Source organism: Pinus tabuliformis, chromosome 2_1 (genome assembly GCF_031772625.1).
Source record: "Pinus tabuliformis cultivar Carrire ecotype Pingquan chromosome 2_1, CPIR1, whole genome shotgun sequence".
NCBI lineage: Eukaryota > Viridiplantae > Streptophyta > Pinopsida > Pinales > Pinaceae > Pinus > Pinus tabuliformis.
In genome coordinates this window covers 716,614,714-716,630,833 of record NC_142299.1, presented here as the reverse complement: position 1 = coordinate 716,630,833, position 16,120 = coordinate 716,614,714, and the positions used below count along the sequence as shown (strand labels likewise).

The 16,120-nt window shown below is 34.5% G+C and overlaps 2 pseudogenes; one reads left to right on the top strand and one right to left on the bottom strand.

Annotated features, from left to right (window-relative positions):
• Positions 1-1,452: 1,452 nt before the first annotated feature.
• On the top strand, positions 1,453-5,027 carry LOC149202611 (uncharacterized; annotated as a pseudogene).
• A 4,152-nt stretch (positions 5,028-9,179) lies between these two features.
• LOC149202610 (nuclear transcription factor Y subunit B-1 pseudogene) lies at positions 9,180-9,644 on the bottom strand (annotated as a pseudogene).
• Between the last annotated feature and the right edge of the window lie 6,476 nt (positions 9,645-16,120).

Below are 16,120 nucleotides of genomic sequence, written 5' to 3'. Positions count from 1 at the left end.
CCCTCCCTCCTGTTTTTTTGTTACATCTGTTTCTACTTCAGCATCATTTCGGTCATCCTCAATGTCTAAGTGCATCTTGTCATCTACATCTGCATCGCCTCTGACCTACCCCTCAATTTTTCCTCCTCCTATTTTTTCCAATACACCTCTATCCTTCCCTAATCCTCCCCTCTTTGTCCCTTCGACTGAGGCATCAGATATTTCGCGTCCCTCCCATTCCTGCAACCTTCGCTCTTTGGACAAATCTTCTTCCTAGGATGTATGTGGTATTGGTATCATCCCTCCTCCCAAGATTTCCAAGACTACTCATGGAAGACGTTCCACTATCTCCAAGGTCATCCATAAGGCTGGTATTGATATGACTGAGGGTAGAAAATTATCCACCGACTGGGTTCTTAGAGCACAGAGTACCCTATCATCCCCCTCGATGAAGTGGTTATCCCTTAATTATTGTGGGATGGCTAGCCCTGCCAAAAAGCTAGCCTTTAAGAGACTCCTGGAAACTAAATGGATGGATGCCATATTCCTACAAGAAACACTTGGCCTTATTGACTTGGTTATCCCTATCCTAGAGTCCCTTCTACCTGGGTGTCAATTTCATTCCCTAGATGTTCAGGGGTGATCTAGGGGCATTTTTCCTTTGGCTTCAATCCCAAAGTTATAAGGCTTTTAAATATATGGGCAGAGGTTGGCTTTATCGATGCAGATATTTTCTCATTTGAATTGGGAAAGGAGCTAAGATTGATAAACATGTATGGCCCCTGTCACAACAAGGCTACTTTTTGGGACCATTTTCTCAATACATCCCTTTACAAGATGACAACATCATATTGGGTGGCGATCTCAACTTTTCTATTGGACATGCAGAGTCCTGGGGGCAATGCTCAGATTGACCCTTTATCAAACACCATGGATACTCTATTGGATAACCATCGGTTCATTGACATTCCCATGGCTCGACCTCATCCTGCTTGGAGGAACAGAAGGACTAGCGAGGCCATGTTGGCCCGAACACTAGATTGTTCCACATCAAAGAACCACTTATTGGTGCTCTCTCTAACTATAGACAATGGGTTGGATCGGGGGGTTTATCTAACCACTCTCCCATTTATCTTCAAATTGTTGGTCAGGTCCAAAAACCAAAATATTCGTTTAAGTTTAATGCCACTTGGTTAAAAGACTTGGACTACATCAAATTGGTCTCGGAATTTTGGAATGATTACCCCCTTAATACTGGACGATCTATCTCTGAAGGATTTGCCAACAACCTTCTTAGACTTAAGCGATTAACCATTGATTGGGCCAAAGACAAGAGAAAGAAGGATGACATCAATCTTCTCAATATTGAGCTTGAGCTCCCGAGTCTAGAAGGTGCTGATGAGAGAGGATTCTCATATGTTGAAGCTAAAATGCATCTCATCGGGCTCGAGGCAAAAAGGTATAGGATTCTAAATGACAGAGAATAAACATGGCAACTCAGGAGTCATACCATCTGGTTACAAGTTAGGGATGACAATACGAAGTTCTATCATCAATTTGCAAATGGGAGACAGGCGATCAACACCATCTCGAAAGATGACTAATGAGGAAGGTCAGAGAGTTCATTCCTTCAATCAACTTGCATGGTTGAGGACATTACACTTCAGTCGGTTTTTCAAGGCCCCACAAGAAGCTTCACTTGCTGAGATTATCAGGGTGGCTGGTCGCTTTCCTCGTTTTGTTGATCATGATGTTGTTGAGGACCTCAACAATCCTGTATCTATGGGGGAGCTAGAGGGCACATTAAAATGATTTAAAAAGGATAAGATCCCTGGCCCTGATGGATGGCAGGTTGAATTCTACTTAGCATCTTTTGAATTACTTGGGAAAGATCCACTTCAAGTCATCGAGGATGTAGAATCAGTCGCTGAATGTATGATGCATTCAACTCGACCTTCATTGCCCTTATACCTAAATCTGATTCCCCTGAAACTTTCAATGACTTTAGACCCATATCCCTCTCCAATTGAATTTACAAGATTATTGCCAAGATCATCACCAATCACCTCAAACCTATTTTATCTGCTCAAATATCACCTATATAGTTTTCATTTCTTAAGCACTATCAAATTCATGACGCTATTGGCACTGCATAGGAGGTCCTAAACTCATTTAAGATTAAGAAATTAAAGGGAATGATCCTCAAGATAGACCTAGCAAAGGTTTTTTATCGCACCATTTGGTTATACTTGAGAATGCTCCTTACCCATCTGGGTTTCCCCCAGGACTTCATCAACTGGATCATGCGCTACATTACCAAGGTTTCATACAATGTTCTTATTAATGGATCGACCTCCCCTTTTTTCCATGTTGAACATGGCCTCAGACAGGGTTGCCCCCTGTCTCCCCTGCTTTTATTGCTCATCATGGAAGGCCCGATCCGGCTCATTTTTGAAGATCGTAGGCTTGGTTGACTTCAAGGTATTAAGATCACCAACAATTGCATCCTTGCACATCTCCTTTTTGTTGATGATCTTTTAATTTTCCTCAATGAGGGTATTGGTGATTCATCATCATTTCTTTCAGTATTGCGATTATTCACTCGAGCCACTGGTATGGAGTGTAATTCCCGGAAATCCACTATTTCATCTGTTGGATGCTCACCACATGAGATTCATTATGCACACTAGAGATTTCCCTTTACACTTCTACCTTTTGATGATGGACTTAAGTATACTGGGTTCTGAATCAAACCTCTTAATTACAAGATTGCTGATTGGACGTGGCTTATTGCCAAGATTGAAAGGAGATTGAACATTTGGCATCATAGATATCTTTCCAGGGCAGGGTGACTTGTACTAATCAAATCAATTTTGGAAGCCACTTTGTTATATTGGATGTCCATGGCTTAGATTCTTAAGGGGATCTTGACGAGAATTCAACAATTGTGCTACAGATTTCTTTGGAAAGGGAAACAGGATGGCCACATACATGCATAGGTTCGATGGGACCTAATTGCACTTCCCAAGAAATGGGGACGCTGGGGGCTGAAGAACGTCAACTCCTTCTCTATAGCGATAGCTGCCAAGATGGGCTGGAAAATCCATTCTCCTCGACTCCTCCTCTAATTTTGTTCAGACATTTAAGCCATCCGTTTATCTAAAAAAAAAAATTACACAGAATGAATGATTCTATCATTCTATTTTGTTCAGGGATCTCCAGTCATCTTTACAAAAAAAGTTACACGTGATGAATGATTCTAAAACCAAAGATTTTGAAGAATTTTCTAGACATTTTCGTGTATGATTTATTAATCAAGGTTATTTTTTTAACTATAGTATAATGTAATTATAGATTTTGGAAATTCTTAAATATGAGAGAAGTCAAATAGTCAACTCCATTCATGTCAAATTTTCAAAATATCTTGAAATCGCAAACACATAAAAATCTTATTCTTTAATAATAAAAGACATCGTCTAAAACATGTTATGTTTTAGAGTTTTGGTTTTCATGCATATCTTTTCAACATCTTTGCTTATTGATTTTCTTTTTCACTTAACTATGGGATCTTTAAGCGCTGGATACAACACTCAATAAAACATATTTATTGACATTATGAAGTGTGTCAATAAAACATATTTGTTGACATTCTGAAGTGTGTGTTTAATGATAGTCTTGAAGGGCAGAGTAGTCTGGGGCCATGCATGCAGCTTGGACGAAGAGAATTCTTCAGACACACTTGATCTCATATGAGGTAAGTTTCATTTTCATAATGGTAAGTTGTAGTTTTATTTTTGATATCACAGTTATCATTAATAGACTTATCTCCAGATATTGATAGATTAATCTTTCTTTTAATTTAAATCTTTGATCTTAATTTCTACATATTTATTCATATTTTCAATTGGGCAAAGATGCACCCATGGGTCGAGCATCTTATCAGGGAAAACTAGAATTGTGCTTGTGAATCAAGTGGCCAGCCTAAATTAATCTTTATTTTAATTTAAATCTTTGATCTTATGATTATAAATGAAGATGTTTACCTATCTTTGTTTTCTCTTCTATATCAATAGATCAAGATTTCAAATATTAACTAATCTAGTTTTACTTTTTTACATTATTATGAAATTACCATGTAAATGATCAAATAACAAATGGCATCAAGTAGATAAATAAGTAATTGTCACGGAATATATCAACTACATTTTATATTTGATATTGAGTAGCCTAACAATGTAACAATGTACTGATAGTGATGTTGAAATGAATACTAATCCAACAGGTGCTGTGGTTGGTCGCGCTGGCCTCAACAGGAAAACGAATGCAGGCTCTGTTTCCATTGAAGGAAAAACAGATAAAAATGGAGAATTCAGGGTGGAGCTTCCTGGCTCTATTATACCATCCATGCTGCTCTGCTCCTCAAAAGATCGTAGTTCCCCTCTCAAAGGGGAAGTCCTCAGGAGCCCCTTAGAGAAATTCAATGTGCCATCGTTGGGTACCTCCTCGTCTGATCAGCTGATCTTCACATCAGAAGCCAATGGAATCCCTACCTTCACATTCCCTTCGTTATCCTATCATTCCCGAAGCAAATTGTGTTCTCAAAAAATTTCATCGGATCATGAATCGTTCAGAGAAGGCCGTGCACTACATAAAGTCAACACAGGATCATTCAGTAACAGAGCTGCCCTGTTTCCTCATGGAAATCTTCCTCCTCTGCGAAAAGCTCTTCTGGGCTTCCCACCTCTTGACCTTCCTCTTCCCTTGTTCTACCAAAACCTACTCTTGGCCTCCCACCTCTTGATCTTATTCTTCCCCCTCCTATACCAAAATCGGTGCTGGGTTTCCCACCTCTTGATCTTCCTCTTCCTTCACCTTCTCTGAGCTTTCCCCCTTTCCCATTAAGTGTTCCACCTCTACCTGCAGGGATCCCATTTCCACAGTCCCCGCCTTTTCCTTAAACGGTTCCTCCTCGACTTCACAAACTTCCTGAGACAAACTCCACATACTCCATTGCTTTAATAGTCGTTCTTTTTCTGGTTCATATTTAGACACACTCCACATGCTCCATTGCCTTGATAGCCTAATTTGTCTAGTTAATATGTTGTGCCAATCCGCTTCTGCTTAATTATGTAAGTTGTTATTGTCTTGAATGACAATAAGATTATAGTTACGATTCTTGTCTGTTGACGCTTAGACTAGTTTCTAATAATTTGATGAAATTCTAAAATACATACTCCATTGCCTTGATAGCCTACTTTGTCTGGTTCATATGTTGTTCCAATCTGCTTTTGCTTAATTATGTATGTTGTTATTTTCTTGAATGTTATTATCAGCTATGCATTTCACAATATGCTTATAGTTATGATTCGTCTATTGATGCCCAACACTCTTCCAGATTCGAAAAAAATTATACCAAAAAATATGTTGAAAAACCCTTCAAAATATAAAATAAATAAACTACCTCCCAAAAAAATTACATATAAAAAATAATAATTTCCTAAATTAAAATAAATACTTATTCAAAAGATAACATCTTACTCGCCCATATGCCTTGAATTAATTAAATAAAATATTGAAATATGTTTAGGTTAATTAAAATATTGAAATAAATTTACCCTAATTAGAATATTTTTATAAATTTCTAACTTATGATTAGTAAAATCAAGAAGGCAGGTCAAAGCAACAGAAGCTTAACAGGTAAAAATCCCTGCAATAAATTGTATGTCAAAGCATCATGATAGTGTAACTTTTTTATCAATTCTTTTTCATGTAGATCTTTTCAACGTCTTTGCTTGCTAATTTTCTTTTTCACTTAATTATAGTATTAAAACATATTTAGGGACATTCTGAGGTGTGTGTTTAACCATAGTCTTTACAGTTCGGACGTTTGATACACTACACATTTCTCTAAATACTTTCATGGTGCTCACAGTTTATCTAGTTCTCAAATCTGACTCGAAAGGCACTAGAATTTCTTGAAATAAATTTACTTTGAATTTTTACTACCTAAATTTTAGTGTGAAAGTATTATTTATCACAAAATTATGTTTTATAGTTATCATGAATTAAAAAAAAAAAATCCTCTTATAAATATGAAATTGATATTTCTCAATTTTCTCAAATCCAATACATGAATTTAAAAAAGAAATATGCTACTTTCAATTAAAAAAAACCTTATCAATAAAAAAATATAAAATTGATCTTTCTCAACTTCTTCAAGTTGAGTGTAGTACATGAAAGCTCAGGTGTAGTACATAAATTTAAGAAAGAAATATAAGATTGATGTTTTTCAATTTCCTCAAATCCGATACCTGAATTAAAAAAAATCACATTATCAACACGAAAGAAATACGAAATTGATGTTTCTAAACTCCTTCAAATCAATACATGAATTTAAAAAAAAATCCTCTTCCCAAATCTTACCAGAGCAGAGCTATGTTATTCTCAAATGCAGGCTGTATAAGAAATTGGAAGCGTGAGAAAATTTTCGAAGCTAGGTGTCCCTCCTGCAGACGATATATTATTATACAGTATTTCAACAACACCAATACTAACAGGATACTGATATTCTGTATTAACAGTTTGTATTTCATTTTTTGAAAATCAATTGCTTCAAGAAATATATTGTTTGGAGCAGTTCTGAGGCATTTATAGTGTTTAGGATTAGACCACAACACCAGTGAGGATCAAACGTTCTCACTTGACCATTGCACTGCATCTTCAAAACTAATTTTACACCATTTCTCATTTTTTACCTATAATCCTTGCACAGGCTTCATGCTAATCTTTTCCTTTTTATAACTTGTGACTGTTTTTACCAGATAAGTATTCATCTAGCCTTATTTTATGTTTACTCAGCTCCCTTGTTCTGTTGTTTAGCTTTTTATTTACTCGCTTTCCATTTTCATTTTTGGTGCATTAATATTACTCTTTGTGGCACACTGTGTTTTGGAATGCAATAGAACATAAAGCTAAGCAATCAATTGATAAGTGTTCATCTAGCCTTATTTTATGTTTACTCAGCTCCCCTGTTCTGTTGTTTAGCTTTTTATTTACTCACTTTCCATTTTCATTTTTGGTGCATTAATATTACTGTGTGTGACACACTGTGCTTTGGAATGCAATAGAGCATAAAGCTAAGCAATCAATTGATAAGTGTTCATCTAGCCTTATTTTATGTTTACTCAGCTCCCCTGTTCTGTTGTTTAGCTTTTTGTTTACTCGCTTTCCATTTTCATTTTCGGTGCATTAATATTACTCTTTGTGGCACACTGTGCTTTGGAATGCAATAGAGCATAAAGCTAAGCAATCAATTATGTGTTACAGTGGAATAAACTTTAAAGGTTTTGTCTGAGCATTGGAGGAAAATAAGTTTCAATCATCTGCTTCTGTGGATGTACGTACTGAAACTAACTACTTTCTATTTTAGTATTTCAGTATGATGTTTGAGCTATTTGTTCTGAGTGGTGCAAGTGGGTGAATATTTGTTTTGATTGGTACCCAGAGGTAGGTGAATATTTGTTTTCACTGGTACTCAGATCTCGATGAATTGTTAAATACTTTGAGTAATAAATAATTATTTGTAATTATGTTTTTTTTTTTTTAATTATTTCCAATAAATTGAGGAGTAAAGAGATTTGATGTTGGGAGTTTTATGCAATTTCGACGCCATATTTCATTAAGGCATCGTCTAAACATGTTATGTTCTAGAGTTTTTGGCTATAAGCTAGTGTAAATATTTTTGGTCAAAATTTATTTTATATTGTTTAAAATATGTTTTTTATTACCTATATAGATTTAGTACTCTGAAAAATCTCTTTAACATTTAGATTGTGTTCAAACTTTTGATTCCGGACACTCTTCCAGATTCGAAGAAATTAAACCAAAAAATATGTTGAAAAACCCTTCAAAATATAAAATTAATAAACTACCTCCCAAAAAAAATTACATATAAAAAATAATAATTTCCTAAACTAAAGTAAACACTTATTCAAAAGATAACATCTTACTCACCCATATGCCTTGAATTAATTAAATAAAATATTGAAATATGTTTAGGTTAATTAAAATATTTTTATAAAATATTGAAATAAACTTAGACTAATTAGAATATTTTTATAAATTTCTAACTTATGATTAGTAAAATCAAGAAGGCAGGTCAAAGCAACAGAAACTTAACAGGTGAAAATGCCTGCAATAAATTATATGTCAAAGCATCATGATAGTGTAACTTTTTTATCAATTCTTTTTCATGTAGATTTTGTCAACGTCTTTGCTTGCTAATTTTCTTTTTCACTTAATTATGGTATCTTTAAGCCCTCATTTCACTTAATTATGGTATCTTTAAGCCCTCAGTACAATACTCAATCAAACATATTTATTGACATTCTGAAGTGTGTGTTTAACCATAGTCTTTACAGTTCTGCACGTCTGATACACTACACATTTCTCTAAATACTTTCATGCTGCTCACAGTTTATGTAGTTCTCAAATCTGAATTGGAAGGCACTAGAATTTCTTGAAATAAATTTATTGTGAATTTTTACTGCCTAAATTTTTGGTGTCAAATTATTGTCTGTCACAAAATTATGTTTTATAGTTATCAGGAATTAAAAAAATCCTCATAATTGATGTTTCTCAACTTTCTGAAATCCAGTACATGAATTTAAAAAAGAAATATGTCACTTTCAACTTCCTCAAGTCCAGTGCATGAAGTAAAAAAAAAAAAAAAACCCTTATCAATACAGAAACAACAAATATAAAATTGATGTTTCTCAGCTTTTTCAAGTCCAATGTAGTACATGAATTCAAGAAAGAAATATAAAATTGATGTTTTTCAATTTCCTCAAATCCCATACATGAATTAAAAAAAAATCGCATTATCAACATGAAAGAAATATGAAATTGATGTTTCTTCGAGTTCTTCCAATCAATACATAAATTTAAAAAAAACATCCTCTTCCACTTCCACAGAAAATATAAAATTGATAAACACAGAAGGAAAAAAATATAAAATTGCTTTTGCTCAACTTTCTCAAATACAATACATGAATTTAAAAAATTCCCATATTAATAAATAAGAAAGAAAAACAAACAAACTGGAATGATTTCATAGTATGTCTAACAAAATACAAATCCCCTCCCCTGTTTTTTTTGTGTGTTTAAAGATGGAAAATCCAGTCTCAAGAATGTAATGTAGTTCAATGATTAATAGAGAAATTTAATCCCACAAAATTCGTAGTCCCATCCTGGACATGGCTAAAAACTACTCCGGATTCACTTGTAGAACCAGCCTGACCTTGTGAAGCACCCGCTTCCGCTTGTTTTCTCCCCTCCCATGCCCGGTATTTCTCTAAATACCGACGCAATGGAAATATGTAGTCTTTAAACCCTAAAACTTCTAATGCCCATAGCAAATCATCAGCGTTCATAGTCTTACGCTTGTTTTTCATGCACCTGCCACACGCCATCCAGGTAATAAAGCTGATAAACTCCGTCACGCACTGCTGCACGGCCTCCTGGGCTTCTCTCGACTCCTTCTCATTCACGCCCCTCCTTTTCCGCATTATTCTGCCCACAACGGCCAATGGAAAATACACCTCGTTGCTCTGATTATTATCCTTGAGGGTGTTTTTGGTTGAGTAGGAATCCCTGTTATGTGCCATTGAAATTTAGAAATATGACAAACTCTGAGAGCAAAGAGGAGGTCTAGAAAAACCCCAAATATGTCATTCAAAAAACTACAAAAACACTAAGAATCAAGGAATTTTATAATTGTGAAATTTAGATAAAAACGTCAATCTCCTTTTTATAGAAAATAGAAAAAGACTAGAGTTATGTCCCACAGAAATTGCTAGAAACATCCAGAAATAATATTGTTAATTAGGAAAATCCATAGTCAAAGTTATCTAATAGTGTCATCATGAGTTCAAGGAAATGTTTTTTAAATAAAGAAAGGTAAAACTCATAAATAGTTCATAAACCAAATTCAACAGCTAATTTCTATAAAATTAGGTTTTAGCTTTTCATAAATAAATAATGTGGCTAACTATGAAAATATCACAAACATGACTTATGTTCAAGTCTTCAAACAGTGCCATGACTCCAAAGAAATGTTTTCCAAATATAGAAAAGCAAAACTCATAAACAGTTCATAAATTAAATTAAACAACTAATCTCCATAAAGCTAGATTTCACATACTTAAAACTATTTTATTTTAAATAATTTTAAATAAAATATTATAAAATTATATATTAAAAATCAATTAAAATTAAAATCTTAAACTATTTACTTTAATTTTAAATAAAATGTTATAAAACTATATATTAAAAATCAATATTTATTTTTTAATATTAAAAAAAATATCATTAAAATATAAAATTATTATTACTATTAAAAATTATAAAATTTTATTATTAAATAAAATGTATCATATAAATTAATTAATAATAAAGAAAAAAAACATTAATTAAAAAATATTTTAAACAATGAAATAATGTAACCTATCCATATGCATTAAATCAATTAAATAAAATATCTACACAAATTTGGACATGTTATAATATTTCTATAAAATTCTAGTTTATGGTAATTAAAACCAAGAGGGAAAGTCAAACCAACACAAACAGGTAAAAATCTATGCAAAAGATTGTATGTCAAAGCATCATGATACCATGTAATCTTTTATCCTTTCTTTTTTTCTTGGAGATATTTTCAAAGTCTTTATCTTTCACTTAACTATGGGATCATACAACATTCAATAAAACATATTTATGACATTTTGAAGTGTGAGTTTAACCATAGTCCTCACAGTTGTGCACTTCCAATGCACTAAACATCTCTCTAAATACTTTCATGGTGCTCACAGTTTATGTAGTTCAAAGGCACTAGAATTTCTTGAAATAAATTCATATTGAATTTTACTACCCAAAGATTTGTTGTCAAATTATTGTTTGTCATACAATAAATGTTTCGTAGTTGTCATTTTGCACTTTTTATTATCTGAACAATTATTTTGTATTGTTTCACTTTTTACTATAAATGCTTTAAGTGAATTGACATCTTATTATGTAGAATTTTAAATCATTAAATATGCTTTATGGTATGAAATATTATGGATTACAAAATAATAACCTAATTAGAGTTATCTTAACTACTTTATAACTAATTTAAAATTAACCCAACATTTTTTTATTTTATATGAATTGTGATAATTACTTATCCCTTCAATGTTTAATTAGGAACACAACATGCACCCCTTATAATCTAAATATATATCTAGACTCACACCAATGTACTTTCAAACTAGAAGTAAGCATGCCTATGTAAGCCTTACATCTAATTTTGCAATTTTTCATTGTGTCATTCCTCATAAACTCCGTTAGTGAGTGACTTCACCATCATCACATTTGTAACATGCTAATATGCTGACGGTAGTCTAATAGTTAATTCCGGTGTACAGCCATGCCTGCATAATTTAAGACTCCTCCTCGCTGGCATACACTTGATAGTGTTTCCCTATGTAAACGGAGAGAACCCTGAGGTCCTTCCGCTGACACCATTGTTCTATAATTAAGGTTGATGAGACTCGTTAGAAGGGTCTCGACCGGGGCACATGGCTTGATCTGCACCGCCGGATTTGGTGAGATCCATGGCCTTCATGATTTTGGGATTAACTGGCGGAATATTGCCCAGACTAGGCAAGGTTTGGGTCATTTGGTCATGATATAGGGTTGTTATTCAGCTCTACAACAGAGGGTGACCAGACAACGGTATGGATAGTCTCTCTGCCACGACTATCTCATCGACCTTACAGGTATCCTTCAGAGGCGACAAAGGCTTTGTTAACTTCTCTGTTGTTCTTAATCCATTGACATTCATTTTATATTTCTCTGTGGGTATTTACTGTACATTTATGTATTAATATTCAGTATGCAGGCCCCTGATGTTCTTATTTGTCTTCATCCAACAGGTGAAACCGTCAATGGTTGGACTCATTTCTCCGGAGGGACACGTCGGGTTCATGCGACAACCTGAGGTAAGGGCACAGGATAGAAATGGTGAATTCTAGAAGTTTACTCGCGAGCATCCACTAATTGCAATATTGCTCTAATAGGTATAATTCGCAGCTCATGGCTCGGCAAGCCTCCTCTCAGGTAATTTCTTCCTTACGCAAGTGTTTTGCTGCTAGCACTACTTCCTTTCGACTCGAGTTCCATACTTACTCTATGGCATTCTTTGCCTGTAGGTACGTCTGGCAGCTGTGTGAATCTCCACATCCAGCAAGGGGTTTTTGGAAAGAGGATGCTCTCTTACCATACTCCGTTGTCTTCGTTTTCAAGTTGGTCTTTACTCATATCTATCCTGGCGTTTTCATTTCTGGGGACAGGCTTTCATTATCTAAGGAACAATATTAATTTTTTTTATATTGAACTCTAAGTCTTTTCCGGTTGGATGCTACAAGTGTTATCGAACTGTAATTATAATTATTGTAGAAATGATGACCTTTGTGGAATTTCGCTAGAGGCACAATATTAGTTTTGATGGAATTTCGCTAGAGGCACAATATTAGTTTTGATGAACCTTCATTAGGGGTTTTGTGTGAAGGGTTTCATGTACACATTCTTGTTTGAGGGTTTATGAATATATATATATATATATATATATATACACTCGCATTTTGATTCACATTCTGTCTAATGTTAATGTTATAATAGTTCCGAGTCAGGGTTCCATTCTCTAAGGTTTAGTTTGGCCGATTGTAGCCCTGCATTTAGCTCACAATTGTTCAATGTTGGATCTTTATATTTAGTTAATGGTCACCTCTGTTCTTTACGCTATGTTTAAGAGTTAGCAATCTTTGAATGATAGAGTTGAAGCGTATCCTAGGTAATTGGCTCACGGGGATTCTTCCTAGAACTCAACCGAGAGCCTTACAAACCCTCTCGGTTATCATTTGTTATCCAAATGGAAGTTCAATGGTTCTTTCATTCTTTATACTCATGTTATGGTTAGATAGAGAGGTACTTATGAAATTCCATAAATCAATAGTTTGCATATTGTTGTACAATTACTGAGTGAGATTTTAAATTCCAGTAAGACAGTTATACAGTATACTCACAAAATAAAAGGGATATTTTTTCTTCTACTGTAATTCATTCATTTATTTGATGTTTATAATAACTACTATATTTAATTATTGTTGTGCAAGTGAAATATTATTGTTATTCCTTTTATGGGCTGATTGCATGTAAAAGTCTAAAAGCACTGAAGTGTAGCTAAAGACAATATTCCTAATATTATTAGTGACAAAATCTCATTAATAATTAACTAACATGTTAACTTGTTCATTACTTAAAAGAAGACAATTAATCTTTTTCTATTGATGATTATTAAACATAGCAACAATACTTGTCTGTTTTCATGCATTGGTTGTGAATCATCCAGGTAACTCCTTCATTTTGGAATGTCTCTCCACCTAGCCTCAGATCTGCCAATTACGTCTAGAATACCCCTCCGATCTATTCCAACTCCTGATAGTGAATAAAACAGTTCTTTCCCACTGGCTAAATCATCCAGCTCTAGGAAGGAAAATTAATCACAACATAGTCCCCTTCCTTTTTTCCCAACCCCTTCATGGTTCTGTCATTTTCCTTTTTGGGGGAAAAGATGGGGAACTGGTTGTAACTGTTTTCAGAAGTTATTTTAACTAATCCTTCAGTTCTTTTACAAACTGATCAAATTCTTTTAATTAATAATTAACAACCTCTGTTCTAGCATTTCAGCCTAATTGTTTTAACAAGCCTAATTGTTTTAACAATCTAGGTTAGACAGAATAAAATTTTAGCCTAATTGTTTTAACAAGCCTAATTGTTTTAACAATCCAGGTTAGACAGAATAAAATTATCAGTAATAAATAAAACTTGGTAAAAAGTAAATATTGGTGCATCATTGGGCTTTACAACATAAAACTTGGTAAAAGTAAATATTGGTGCATCATTGGGCGTCACAACATTGTTGCTATTTTCTCTTTTGAACAGTAAGGTCTTATCTTTTTTAAATGGAAATTATGGGGTATGTGAATATTTCTTATCTTGAAAGTATTTGAATATTCCATTATGAGGTTGTCAATGATGGACTTTTATAACAATTGTTAAAATAACACACAACAAAACATAGATAACAAAATTTTCGAAGGAAAGTTCTTTCCAGAGAAAAACCCTACACTCTAAATGTATTCTTGAGTGACTAACAATAGTTATAATACACTTTCAAAGCAATACTCTTAATAAAAGAAACATGCAGTGAGTTTATTCTTTCTTTGTTTACAACATGTGCCACATCATATATTAAAACTACACTAACTAGTCACCTAAACCTTCAAAAATCAACAAATATCTTAACTATGAATCTTCCAAACAATGAAATAAATTTCAGCATAAACAAATACCATAAACTCATAAACTATCAATAATATAATCAAATCTAAAAATAAATCAAATTTTAAATACTACCTAGCCTATCATATCTCATCATTTTATATACCAAATATTCCTATAAAATAATTCAAAAAAAATAATTTGAATTTTCAAAAGACTTTATTCAAAATTCAAATGCTACCAACCACATCTTAGCATACATACTAGTAATTCAAATAAGAATAATAAAAATACGAACATCCAAGACACTAAACATATCTATTTATATTGTGTAATTCACGATTACTAAATGCCTTTTCACTCGCAAATTTTCCCCAAGGGCTATTGCAGTTTACACTAATCACCATAAAGTGGTTTTTAGTATCATATTCTCAACTCCACATACGACCTTCACCTAATTTGAATTACATGGTCTTCCTTCCTGGTATTTAAGTTTTGAGTTACATGGTCTTTCTTCTAAATATCCAAGTTTTAATAAAAAAAATTAATAATTTTATTTTTAACTTCACAGTGAATCTAATTAGAATTCCAAAAAAATAGTGAGTTTAAATAATAATAATAATAATACATTAAAAAGAATAGTGAGTTTAAATAATAATAATAATAATACATATAATAATAATACATATATGACCTGGATGTGGGTGATCCCTCCAGCTATCAATGATAAACCACAATGGACAGACAACTGGCTCCATGGATGGCAGGCCGGCGGACTGCATGGTACAGGCCGTAGGTAGAATTAATAGGTTCAAGGTGAGCGAATTAACTCTGTTGCAGCCTCGGAGTTGGCTTGAATTTATTTCGAGCATGGTGACTATGACAGCTCTCTGGTTCCGGGCTTTGGATCAGTGCAATGGCATCAATGCTTCAGGGCTATATAGGGCTAAGTCGCCTCTGTCATGGAGCATTGTCATTTGGGTTTGGCACGGGAGACGCCCTGAGATTTCCAGAGCTCTCTCTGCTCCTGGTCATTTTCATTCCATTTGTCTTCATTGGCTCTCTGCCCTCGCAACCATGATTCGTAGAAGAGGCATCCCTCGCAGGGGAAGTAATTCTGGAAACAGAGGAGGCCGAGCTCGTCCCATGCCTCAGACTGTTGATCCTATTTCATCTGTTCCGCCCTCATCTCCGATGTCGGAACCGGATAGGTCTCGTCCGAACAACTCTTTTCAGACCTCCAGCTTCTCCTTCCAGAGTCAGCTTAATAGGCCCATTGTGACAATCAATTTCACAGTTTTTGTTTCTGAAGAGGAGGGCAATTCTTCTAGCTCGGCTCCTTCTGATTACGCTCCTTCACAAGATGACAACATCTTGCTCGGGGACCTGTCTGGACGTGTTTATCATGTGGACCATCGGCAGGAAGACGCCCCGGCTCCGGAACAGACTCAGCATCCGACTCCAGCTCAGGAAAACGCCCCGGTTCCGGAACAGACTCAGCATCCGACTCCAGCTCAGGAAGACGTTTTACTTTGCGGACCCTCTCATAGATATTCCGGAGTTCTGCACCTGGTTACTCATCCAAATGGCGAGCCAGTTCTGGATGAAGATGGTTTTGTTACCTGGCTTGCCTCCCCCAGCCCGGAAAAGGAGGACACGCCACCTTTGCCAGGACATGTCGGTTGAGCACAGTAACTTCTTGCCGGGAGGCTCTCTTGCTCATACGTTTTTGTTTTTTTGTTCTTATGGTTTTGTGTTGGAA